The sequence below is a fragment of the Heptranchias perlo genome, chromosome 7, assembly GCF_035084215.1.
Source record: "Heptranchias perlo isolate sHepPer1 chromosome 7, sHepPer1.hap1, whole genome shotgun sequence".
Taxonomy (NCBI): Eukaryota; Metazoa; Chordata; class Chondrichthyes; order Hexanchiformes; family Hexanchidae; genus Heptranchias; species Heptranchias perlo.
This window is the reverse complement of record NC_090331.1, coordinates 29,102,516-29,115,079: the sequence shown is the minus strand read 5'-3', so window position 1 is coordinate 29,115,079 and position 12,564 is coordinate 29,102,516. Positions and strand designations below refer to the sequence as shown.

Sequence of the window (12,564 nt, the reverse complement as noted above, 5' to 3'; positions counted from 1 at the left end):
GGACAGCTCCATCAGTTGGAAGACCAGCAGGTTTCAGGCAGACCAAAGGGCCTCCTTCACCAAGTTGATGGTCTTCCAGCAGCAGTTGATATCTGTCTTGGTGTGTGTCCTGGGGTACAGACTGTAGAGCACAGAGTCCGATGTTACCGAGCTGTGGGGGATGAACCTGGACAGATACCAACGCACCTCGCTCTACGTCTTCTGTGTGAAGGGGCAGTCCACCAGGAGATGGACGATGGTCTCGTCACCACTGCAGCCTTGAGGGCAGCTCGCGGTGGCGCTGATATGCCGCGTGTGCAGGAAAGAACTCACTGGAAGGACCCTTCTCACCACCATCCAAGCTACATCCTGGCAAATGTTGGTCAGTTCCGATGATGCGACATTCTGCCAAATGGCTTCAACCGTCTGGTCGGGAAACCGTCTGATTGGATCCATGCTCTCCTTTCCCTGCAGGATCCTCAGAACATTCCATGCTGACCATTGTCTGACCACCTTGTGGTCAAAAGCGTTCCTCTTCAGGAACTTCTCCACCTGGGACAGATGATGGGGTACGGTCCGGCTAGATGGGACGTTCTGCATCTGCTCGGCCAGCGTGGCCAGACCCAACCTTCTCATTGTGGTGGACAGGTAGAAACTCAGCACGTAGTGACACTTGGTGTTTGCGTACCGGGGCTCTACACACATCCTGAGGCAGCCACACACAAAGGTGGCCATCAGAATCAGAGTGGCATTGGGGATGCCCTTCCCCCCTTTGACTGGGGGCTTATACATGGTGTTCCTGCGCATGTGTTCCATCTTGGACCTCCAGACAAAGTGGAAGATAACTGAAATCAGTTAACTCACCACAGACTGGGAATCAAAACTGAAACCTTCTGGTCGGCATGGCTTAGTGTTATAGTGGGCAGTGCCGTCACCCGCAAAGTCATCGAGACTGAGTTACAAATTATAAGTAGAATTACAAAAACAATAATGTGGACATCAGCTCTGAGATGTTGATCAGTCTTATTTCATTTATTTTTATCTCTGCAAAATTTTTTTAATGCCACTTCTATTAGCACCATTATTAAATAATTAGAATATTTTCCTCAGAGTGTGAAATTCATTAGCTATAAACAATGGTAGAAAGGAGTTCTCACTTTAACAAAAAATCAAATCTTGGTGTGTAAGACGGATAGTCACTCCCGAAAAGCAAAGTTGCCATGTCAAATGGATAAAAGTATTCACCAATAGGAATACTACAAGCATGCACTGGAGAGAGGAGTTAAGTCTAGTCTTGGTGTCCCCATTGTTGTATCCTATCTTTGATATTTTTAAAAAATATTCTTAGATGGGAGAAATAAATGCTAAAATTACAATTATATTTCAAAAGGAATTTTTCTAAGAAATTATTCACTACATCCTATCTTGAGGGCATTGATTTCTTGCTGGGATGCAGTTCCACCACTGCTAGCTGCCAGTTCCCAAGTGAACATTCTTCACCTGTGTTTGAGTGAAAATCAACAGAACATTCAATTGGGAAGGCGTTTCTTTGCACTTGAGCCTGACCCTGTCCTCATTTGATGTCCAGATGTCTACTGCCAGCAGAGGGCGCTGGATGGTGATCAACAGCCACCTTTGCTGATTTGTCCTAAGTAATTAAAATATTTCATTTTTTTCTTGCCAATTTTCTCCCCTCCCGAAGGAGTTGAATCCTGATTGTGGAGGTCACGTCATCCTCTGATACCTTTTTTAAGTGGTCATTCTTCGCCTTGACAGTGACTATTGCCTGGCTATTCTACCATGGGACTATCACAACTAAAGTCCATGCACATGCACTTCCAGCAGGAATCATTGGACAGTGAGCTGGAATGGAAGCCTTGCCTTGTTTAGTCTAGACTCTGACTTGTCCAGGGGCCCTAAAGTCAATTATAGTACCCATTAACTCATCAATGATCAGGGATCAAACCTGTAATCTTCCTGGTCTGTATAGCTCAGCTGATCGCTGAATAAACTCTCAGAACCATCTGGGGAACAACATGAATTTGGAATTGGTTTTACTTTTTCTGAGCATAAATCTCATTCCTCAAATGTCTTGTACACAGTTTTGGAATGGAGTTTTCAATATTGGTATTAATTGTAATTATAAAAGAGAAGTTTATTTTAATATGTAATTGGGGGGGAAAACACAATAATACATCCATGCTGGTGCAACACTATGACAAATCACACTAATGTACTTCCTGTAATGTCTGAATGTACTTCCAGGAAGGTCGGGCTATTTGATTGACAGTTCGTGCGAGAGGCAGCGGGGCCGCAGCTTCCGGAAAGGGCCGGAAATTACCGAAATGTGACGAAGGTAGCCGAGCCGCGGCCGATCGCCCCAAACAGTTGAAACCCTGAACTTGTGTGGCGGCCGCGGACGTTATTATCGGGGAGTCACTCGGTGCCTGTGTGGCTCCGGCCCGGGGACTGTAAGTAGCGTGTCAGGGTCTTCCTTTTTTTTGTTTTAAATTTTTGGTATTAAAGTGTTTTATTTGGGGCCGAAAAGCGCCCGCAAACCGCGATCCCCGAATAAATGGGAGTGGGGGAAACTTCACAAAGCAGCAGGTAATGATGGAAACCGGGCTTCTTCTTTGGCTTTTTTTTTGGTCCCCTGTTCGCTTTCATCTTATATAAGCGTCAGATTTTTATTTTTAAAAAACCTTCTTGATTTGGAGAGAATTTAACTGTCGGATTAAAAAGGTTGGAAGCCAGTCGAGGATATTAACTGTGATTTGACTAAAAATGTTTTGTAAATCCTGAAGCCTGTGATGATGCTTTATACCCAGGGCTTGTGTTGGTCATTTGTGGCAGCTTCAACAGCAAGTGGCACATCTTTATCTCTGGGTCACATATTAGCTTAAACCTTTATTCAGGGCTTCCTGAGGCGATTGGATAGCGACGAACAAAGAGATTTAGAGAGAAGATTTGTCCCTTTTCCCCTTCCTCACCCTTTGGCCCAGCTGGGCTGTATTACAGAGCTGACCAAAATTGAATATTTACTCCAGTGCGTAATTCCACCCCCCATAAGACATTAAAATCTTTTGAAAAAGTTCCATGTAGTTGAAAATATTTGAACAGTGCAGTGTTTCAGATCCCCATAGGGGTTTCTGATTAAAGTGATATAGCATAGCAAGTAAAGGTTGTAAAATCCCAATTAGGTTTCCCTTCTATTAGAGCATTATGTCTTTATAAATGTATCTGGTAGGAAACAATGTTCATTCAGTGACCAAACTCTAATGTCACTGTACCAATGTAACCTGGCAGCCAGCTTGTGGGAATGCCTTTGAATTTGCATATCCAATTGAATAGTGAAAACAAAAGTCCTGTTGTCTGATTGGATCTTTTGAATCTTAGCAGGAAGCTCTTTGCTGCCAGGTAAAGCTGTTGCAGGGGTGTAGGTATGAGGCCAGCTGATGAGTTGTTTATGTTGTTTTCAGTTTCTCCTTTTCCATGTTTTTATGCCATACATTGCCAAGCAAATAGCACTGCTGTAAAAACTGATGTGCAAGTATCTTTGTTCTAAACATGCTGCATAAATCTTAGTGTAATATTGCATAGTCTATGACTTGATGCCCTGATACATGGAGAATAAAAGAAATAGGCCATCAAATAGGCTCTATGGGCAAAACTTTTGCTCACTATGAACTATTATTTTTAAAGGGAAGGATCTGATAGACCTTAAAAAATCTGTTGGTTCACTATTGTCCTTTAGGGAAGAAAACCTGCTGTCCTTATCTGGTCTAGATTATATGCGACTCTAATCCCACACCAACGGGTTTGCCTCTAAACTGCCTTCTGAAGTGGCCTAGCAAGCCAATCAAGTATATAAAACCTGGGCAACTAGGGATGTTGACCTCCTGAGAATGAATAAGAAAAAAACTGGCCTTGAGATTTGGTTGCTGTGATGATGTTTTTCCATGTGTATGTTGGGAGAAGGTGGCAGTTTGTTCAGTTTTTATTTAAATATTGATCAAAAGAAATAAAGTGAAAGAAAACTGGTTAATTTAGGACCCACATTAAGAAATCAGATACATTTCAAGGTTGTCCTGCAAAAGCAAGTCAGAAGAAAAAAGTAAATATATTTGTAACCTGGTCTTGAGCTTCTGTTGACCAGATGCTTGACTTTTTCCTCAGTAACCATTGATACTGTTTGAAACATGTTGCAATTAATTTTTGTTGTGTTTACAATATAATCATCTTTAACTGAGAAATGAACTAGCTATAATAAACAATCAATACCAGGCTGTAAGTTAATCTGTCTTTTAGTTTTGGGGTACTAATGACTTCATGCATGCAAACTTCCACAAACTTTACAAAACAGTCTGAATCACTTGATTGTATAGTGGTCTTGTAATTTACTCCCAGTTATCTACAAAGTAGCTTTGGAACTTGTATGGTATCTAGCGATGTGATGCAATTTGAAAAATGTTTGTAAGTTGCTAGGGAGGTAGCCTTTGGTTCTATTGTGTTCAGTGGGTTTCTGGAATCCATCCCTAGTAACCTTTTTAAAAATATAAATGGGTAACATAAACCCTGCTGCATTATTAGAATAGCTTTCTTCTGCTCTCCAATGTCTACCATTTCCAGCTATTTTAATTTTAAGTGGGGAGGACACTGAAACCACAGAAAGGTTCTTTGATTGAACAGGAGTTATCGGTAGGCCTCAGTTCAAGCCTGTTCAGTCTGTTTTAAAGAAACAGCAAAGGAAGATAAAAGTTATAGGAAGGTAAGGAAAATCTATCATGAAAAGTATCAGTTACTGAAACAAGGGGAAACATGGAAAATAAATTGAATACAATTTTATTTTAAACAAAGCAACAAAAAAATGTTGCATAATCTATGTAAAATGATTCAGCAGATGCACTGTTAACCAACTGGTTGATTTGGTCCCTCATCCTGTCCCTGTAGAGGGGGTTAGAATAGAGGTAAGCAGAAATGTAGAGGTGTTAGTCTAGCCATGTCAATAATAGTGGCTTTGATGGGAAAACTGAAATGTTTCTATTTTAATTAGTTTTGAAAGAAATTGGGTACTGTGGACATTAAAAATAATTTATTATTGCAACTTGTTAATGGTGGAATCACATGTTAGTGATTTTGCCGGTCGGAGATCCTACTTTGAGAAAACAGTGGATCAACTATGATCTGTATGTGAACATGGAACACGATTACTCAAGTCCCGTTCCCATCTCTTCATTACCATTTCCTTCGGTATTTTAGTCCTTTTCTGGAAACAGCCCCACAAGTTGATTTGGGGTCATCATTAAGAGTTTGGGTGGAAATCTGCTGTTATCTCTGCTTAATCTTTATGGCATAATCCTGACCTCTTACAAGTGGAGAATTCATGGTGAAACTGAGGCCCCAGTTGACTCCTGCCTGCAGTTTGAATTTGATCCTATCAGTTGCTACATTTTTCCTCCTCCATACCTCCTTCAGATACATCTCTTGCCAGGGCCTCATGCTTGTAAAAATATATCTATTTGGAGTTTGGATGATACTGGCTATATTCATAGGTGCTAAAACAATTTTGTTCATCCATTTTTTCCTCTGTTTTGTTATGAGTTTGTAGAGCTCCAGCCTGGTTAGGGTGTCGTGGGATAGAGAAATTGAACATCACTTGGAAGAGGGGCAGTGATAAATTCAAGTACATCTCTGTCTACTAGTAATTGATTCTGACAGAGACTAAGAAAGATTCCTCCCCTCCCATCTCTGGAATTACTGCTGTGGGTAGTGATAATTGCATAAAAACACAGGCTAACTCCTGATTTTGGAACAGATCAATTGATATTTTGAGTGAATGCAATAGTGCATGTGTCCAACTTCTTGGTACTGACTTTCTTACTAAGATTTTTGCATTTTAGTTAGTTTATTTTTGTATTGCTTTAAATCTTTTCATTGTTTTTTAAAGCACATCTCCTTTGACAGTAATTTATTGGAGGTATGTGATGTGAAACTGTGGTAGAGTCATAGAGTTATACAGCACGGATAGAGGCCCTTCGGCCCATTGTGTCCGCGCCGGCCATCAAGCCCTGTCTACTCTAATCCCATATTCCAGCATTTGGTCCGTAGCCTTGTATGCTATGGCGTTTCAGGTGCTCATCCAAATGCTTCTTGAATGTTGTGAGGGTTCCTGCCTCCACAACCCTTTCAGGCAGTGAGTTCCAGACTCCAACCACCCTCTGGGTGAAAAAGTTCTTTCTCAAATCCCCTCTAAACCTCCCGCCTTTTACCTTGAATCTATGTCCCCTTGTTATAGAACCCTCAATGAAGGGAAAAAGCTCCTTAGTATCTATCCTATCTGTGCCCCTCATAATTTTGTACACCTCAATCATGTCCCCCCTCAGCCTCCTCTGCTCCAAGGAAAACAAACCCAATCTTCCCAGTCTCTCTTCATAGCTGAAGCGCTCCAGCCCTGGTAACATCCTGGTGAATCTCCTCTGCACCCTCTCCAAAGCGATCACATCCTTCCTGTAGTGTGGCGACCAGAACTGCACACAGTACTCCAGCTGTGGCCTAACCAGTGTTTTATACAGCTCCATCATAACCTCCTTGCCCTTATATTCTATGCCTCGGCTAATAAAGGCAAGTATCCCATATGCCTTCTTTACCACCTTATCTACCTGTTCCGCCGCCTTCAGGGATCTGTGAACTTGCACACCAAGATCCCTCTGACCCTCTGTCTTGCCTAGGGTCCTCCCATTCATTGTGTATTCCCTTGCCTTGTTAGTCCCTCCAAAGTGCATCACCTCGCACTTTTTCGGGTTAAATTCCATTTGCCACTGTTCTGCCCATCTGACCAACCCATCTATATCGTCCTGCAGACTGAGGCTATCCTCCTCGCTATTTACCACCCTACCAATCTTTGTATCATCAGCGAACTTACTGATCATACCTTTTACATTCATATCCAAGTCATTAATGTAGACCACAAACAGCAAGGGACCCAGCACCGATCCCTGTGGTACCCCACTGGCCACAGGCTTCCAGTCACAAAAACAACCTTCGACCATCACCCTCTGCCTTCTGCCACTAAGCCACTTTTGTATCCGAAGTGCCAAGGCACCCTGGATTCCATGGGCTCGTACCTTCTTGACCAGTCTCCTGTGCGGGACTTTATCGAAGGCCTTACTGAAATCCATGTATACCACATCCACTGCGTTACCCTCATCCACACGCCTAGTCACCCCCTCAAAAAATTCAATCAAATTAGTCAGACATGATCTTCCCTTGACAAAGCCATGTTGACTATCCCTGATTAATCCTTGCTTCTCCAAGTGGAGACTAATTTTGTCCTTCAGAATTTTTTCCAATAATTTTCCTACCACTGATGTTAGGCTCATTGGCCTGTAGTTCCCCGGTTTTTCCCTACTCCCCAGTCATGTGATGCACCATGAGCTTCCAATTTGTATGCCACCACCCTATAATTTTGAAGTGTGAAGAATTCTCCTGTTGTGTGTGAACTGGGAATTACTACCAGTAACTATCATTTCTTGGGGACAAATGCCAGTAAAAGAATTATAAAATGTTAGACACAGATAAAGATGGCAAGCTCTGTTGATTACTGAAATACATCTGACATAAAACTTGAAAGCTATGAAAGTTAATGGTGTGCACTGTACGTAGCATGTTTCTTCCTTGATATGATTCTTATGTGATCCCTTTAAGGCTTGCAGGAGGATATATTGTCTTTAAAAGAACCAGTTTGGCATTTTTGAAGGTTTTGAATACATTACATTTGCAATGAATAATAGTGCGCTGCAGTTAACTTAGTCAAAATTCTGTGATCTACAAAGTGAATTCCCATGTGTAATTAAAACATGAAAAGAATTTTTCATGAATGGATAAGAGTATTACAACATTGATGGTGCACTTCTGATGTTTTTTCACTTGAGAAAAGACTAGCCAGAACTTGCTTGCACTTTACAAATATGGCTCTGTCACCAATCGAAAGAACTTGCATTTATATAGTGTCTTTCACGACGTTCGACATCCCAAAGCATTTTACAGCCAATTAAATACTTTTGAGGTGTAGTCACTGCTATAATGTAAGAAACGCAGCAGCAGATATGCACCAGCAAGTTGCTGCAAACAGCAATGGGCACCTGTGATCTCCCCACCTTTGTTGGGGTGAATTGGGCTGCTGAGGCGGCCTACACATGAGAATGTTGAGAGATAGGGACAGGAAACCAGGCAGAGAGATTAGATATAAAAACAGAAAAAGCTGAAGAAGCTCAGCAAGTGAGGCAGCATCTGTGGAGAAAGAAACAGTTAACGTTTCAGGTTGAAGACCTTTCGTCAGAACTGGAAGATGTTGAAAGAGTTAAAGTTTTTGAGCAAGTACATAGCCAGGGAAAGGGAGGGAGGAGAGGGGAGGAAAGAACAAAAGGGAATGTCTCTGCTAGGGTGGAGGGCAGGAGTAATTAAATGATAAAAGGGATGATGGTGCAAGGCAAGGAAAGTGGTAATGGGACAGGTTAAGAAACAAAAGATTGATCAGCAGCAGCTATAAATGGCAGCAGCAGAACTATTACCAGCACTAGCTGACCGAAAAAATGGGAGCAGTGGTTATGATCTGAAGTTATTGAAATCATTGAGTCTGGAAGGTTGTAAAGTGCCTAAATGAAGTGCTGTTCCTCGAGCTTATGTTGAGCTTCATTGGAACAATGTAGGAGGCGAGGACAGAGAGGTCAGAATAGGAGCGGGAACGGGAATTAAAATGGCAAGCAACCGGCAGGTCAGGGTCACGCTTGTGGACAGAGCGGCGCTGTTCAGCAAAGCGATCATCCCGACTGTGTTTGGTCTCCCCAATGTAGGGGAGATCGTGTTGTGTGCGGCGGATACAGTATACTAAAATGAAAGAAGTACAAGTAAACCACTGTTTCATTGAGTATGGGGGCATAAAGGACTAAGTGGCTTTAGTCTTTGGAATTGATTTTTTAAAAAAAATCTTGTTGGGATGGTGGGTCAAAATGTATGTTAATACAGAGGAAGAATGCATCAAAATGCAAGAGGATGTTAATAAAATTGCAGAATGGATGTGTAATTAGCAAATTAATTTCAATATAGATAAGTGTGAGGTGGTACATTTTGGCAGGAAGAATTAAGGAGGCCACGTACTGCTTGGATAATAAGTCTAAATGGGATAGAGGAGCAAAGGGATCTCTGGGTATGTATACTCAAATCGCTAAAAGTAGCGAAAGAAACAGAGTTAACGTCTCAGATCTTTTGTCAGACCGTTCTGATGAAAGATCATTGACCTGAAACGTTAATTCTGTTTCTTTCTCCACAGATGCTGCCTGACTTGCTGATTATTTCGAGCATTTTCCATTTTTATTTCAGATTTTCAGCATCTACAGTATCTTGCTCTTCACTAAAAGTAGCAACACAGGTTATTAAGGCCATAAAAAAGGCAAATCAGCACTGGGGTTCATTTCTAGAGGGATAGAATTGAAAAGCAGTGAAGTTATATTAAACTTGTATGGAACCTTAGTTAGACCACACTTGGAGTACTGTGCACAGTTCTGGTCTCCATATTACAAAAAGGATATAGATGCATTGGATAGGGTGCATAAAAGATTCACAAGGATGATACCAGAACTGAGGATATACTTATCAGGAAAGGCTGAACAGACTTGGGGCTCTTCTGTCTAGAAAAGAGAAGGCTGAGGGGTGACCTGATAGAGGCCTTTAAGATAATGAAAGGGTTTGATAGGGTAAACGTAGAGAAAATGTTTCCACTTGTGGGGGAGTCCAAAACTAGAGGTCATAAATATAAAATAAATCCAATTGGGAATTCAGGAAAAACTTCTTTACGCAAAGAGTGGCAAAAATGTGAAACACGCTACCACAAGGAGTAATTGAGGCAAATAGCATAGATGAGTTTAAGCACATGAGAGAGAAAGGAATAGAAGGATATGCTGATAGGGTTAGATGAAGTAGGGAGGGAGGAGGCTCTTGTGGAGCATAAATGCCAGCATAGACCAGTTGGACCGAATGGCCTGTTTCTGTGCCGTAGTTTTGATGTAACTTGATGCAACTTGATTTCTTAAAAGCATCCAATTACCAACAGGGGAGGTGGGTTTAAAAAAAAATCAGGATTTTCAGGATATGCACTTTATGGATGGCATCAAAGGTGGTGGATATTTCGTAAGGTACATCACAAGAAACTTGCATAGAATTACATAGTACAGCCATTTGGCCCAACTGGTCCACGCTGGTGTTTATGCTGCACGTGAGCCTCCTCCCACCCCTCTTCATCTAACCCATCAGCATATGGGTTTTCCCTCGTGTTTATTTAGCTCCCCCTTAAATGCATCTATGCTATTCTACTCCTTGTGACTAAAACAAAATCTCAAGATGAAGTTGTAATGTGGATTATTAATTTGTCCAATAATAGGATAGAAAAACTGAAGTTAGCTATGATAATTCTAATTATAAAGCTGTGATGATTGGAGTTCTCCAGGGTGCAAAGAGGTGACTCTTATTTGTAATGTTTGTTCATGATCATTTATGAAGGCACTAAAATGAATTGATGAATGGCAAATGTCAGTTAATATTCAATAATACAAGATAATGCAGATAATAACAATTAAAAATAGCAAAGATGATTGAAGTGCAGCAGGCAAAATGTTTTAGTTGAAAGTCTAGATACTGTATGTAGCAGAAATTGCCACACTAAATATTGTTGGAGTGCTTGAACCAATGCATAGTGTGTACTTCCTAAGATATTCTATAAAACTTTGGGCCATGTTGCAGTATTTTGTCTAGTTTTAATTGCAGTACTTGTAGTTAAATAGGCTATGGAATGTGCCCTTTCTTTACTTTAATGAGTTGTGGAGAGACAAAGACTTCTATGGGAGGAGGTATAAATGATTGAAGATTTTAAAGTTTTGAAGCGAGTCAGTGGTGCTGTGTCAAAGTTGTCTAAACCATGAAACGATGAGTGGGGGGAGCATGATTATAAACTAAGGAAAAGTTGACCTAACTAACTTCAGGAGCACCTACTTCAAGGAAATGAAAACGATCTGGGTGTGTTCTATATATGGGCCGAAGTGTCGTAACACTAAGCATGCAGTAAATGACTTTTTTTCATGTTTGCAAATTTGTATGTTCTCACTCGTCAGGGAGGGTAATTTGGCAGGGATTGATATATCATATGTGTTTGGGGGAGGGTTTGAATTGTACTAAAACTGCAGTATGCCTGTTTTTTTTTCTCCACCCTCACTTACTCTAATCTATCTCCCTCTGAACTTGCGGTGCTTCATTCACTCTGGTCCAATCCTGACATCATCAACCTCACTGACAAAGGGGGCACTGTTGTGTGGCAGAAAACACACTATCTTGCTTAGGCTGAAAGCCAACTCTAAAACTCCTCCTATCTCCCTTGGACCATGACTCCACAACTGAATATTATGTCATCCTTTCCCAGATGGTTATTGACCTCATCTCCCTGGAGACCTTCTGTCTTCTCCCTCCCCAGGCCTCCAATCTCATAACCCTGCACAGCCTGGTTCTACCCCATCCCCAACAAACAGGACTGTTCTGGTTGATCGATTATTTCAACCTTCTTCTGTCCCAACAAATTAATTTCCTCTTGTCTTGAAGTCCAGTCTGTACCCACCTACTTCTGATACCCGCTGCCAATTTAACAAATTCTAGTCCTACCTCTGCTTTTTTGTACATCCATATAGTCCCTTTACACCATTCCTCATCAGTGGGCCCTCTGCTTCTTCCTTGAGCAGCGGCCTAACCAGTCCCCATCTACCATCACCTTCCTTGTTCTCGCCTTGAACAACTTTTCCTTTAACTCCACTCACTGTCTCCAGATAAAAGGTGAACCTGCATGGGTTCTAGCTATGCCTGTCTTTTTGTAGGATATGTTGTACACTGTTCCGATCCTACTTGGGTTCCCCCCCCCCCCCCCGACATATTTTTCTGTTACGTTAACGACAGTTGGTGCTGCTACCTGATGTTGTCCTGATTTAGAGAACTTCATTGACTATGCTTTAAACTTTCCCTTACCTTTACATGGGCTATCTTTAACTCTTTTCCTTTCCTGGACTTTTTTCTCTATCTTGATATGGGCTTTCAGCTGACATCTATTATAAGCCTATGACTCCCACTGGGTTATTCTTCTTTCCCTCCTACTTGCTGTAAGGACTCCTATTTCTTTCTCCCAGTTTGTCCGTGTCCATCTCATTTGCTCTGGTGATGGCCCCTTCCACATCAGAACTTCTGAAGTGTCCTCCTTTTTCCTTAGCTGAGGATTCCCCTATGCTGTGATAGACATAACTCTTGACCAGGTCCATGCTATATCCCGTACTTCAGTGCAGTGCTGTGATGTTGAATCGAGGCACCATCTGTCCTCACGGGTGGACGTTCAAGATTCTCTGGCACTATTCGAAGAGCAGGGGAGTTCTCCTGATGTGTTGGCCAACACCTATCCTTCAACCAACACCACTTTAAAAAAAAAGATTATTTGGGCATTTATCTCATTGCAGTTTGTAGGACTAAATCAGTTGCTATGTTTCCCTACATTACAACAGT

General features: G+C 41.6%; 1 protein-coding gene across 3 annotated transcripts in view; it reads left to right on the top strand.

Moving 5' to 3' along the window:
- The first annotated feature begins 2,333 nt into the window (after positions 1-2,333).
- The window catches only part of spopla (speckle type BTB/POZ protein like a), a 220,860-nt gene continuing 210,629 nt past the window's right edge, over positions 2,334-12,564 (top strand). For 2 of the 3 annotated variants that reach the window (XM_067987205.1, XM_067987201.1), the window contains exon 1: positions 2,334-2,450. The gene's annotated coding sequence lies outside the window, so the exon portion shown is untranslated. The other variant, XM_067987203.1, reaches the window with a different exon arrangement.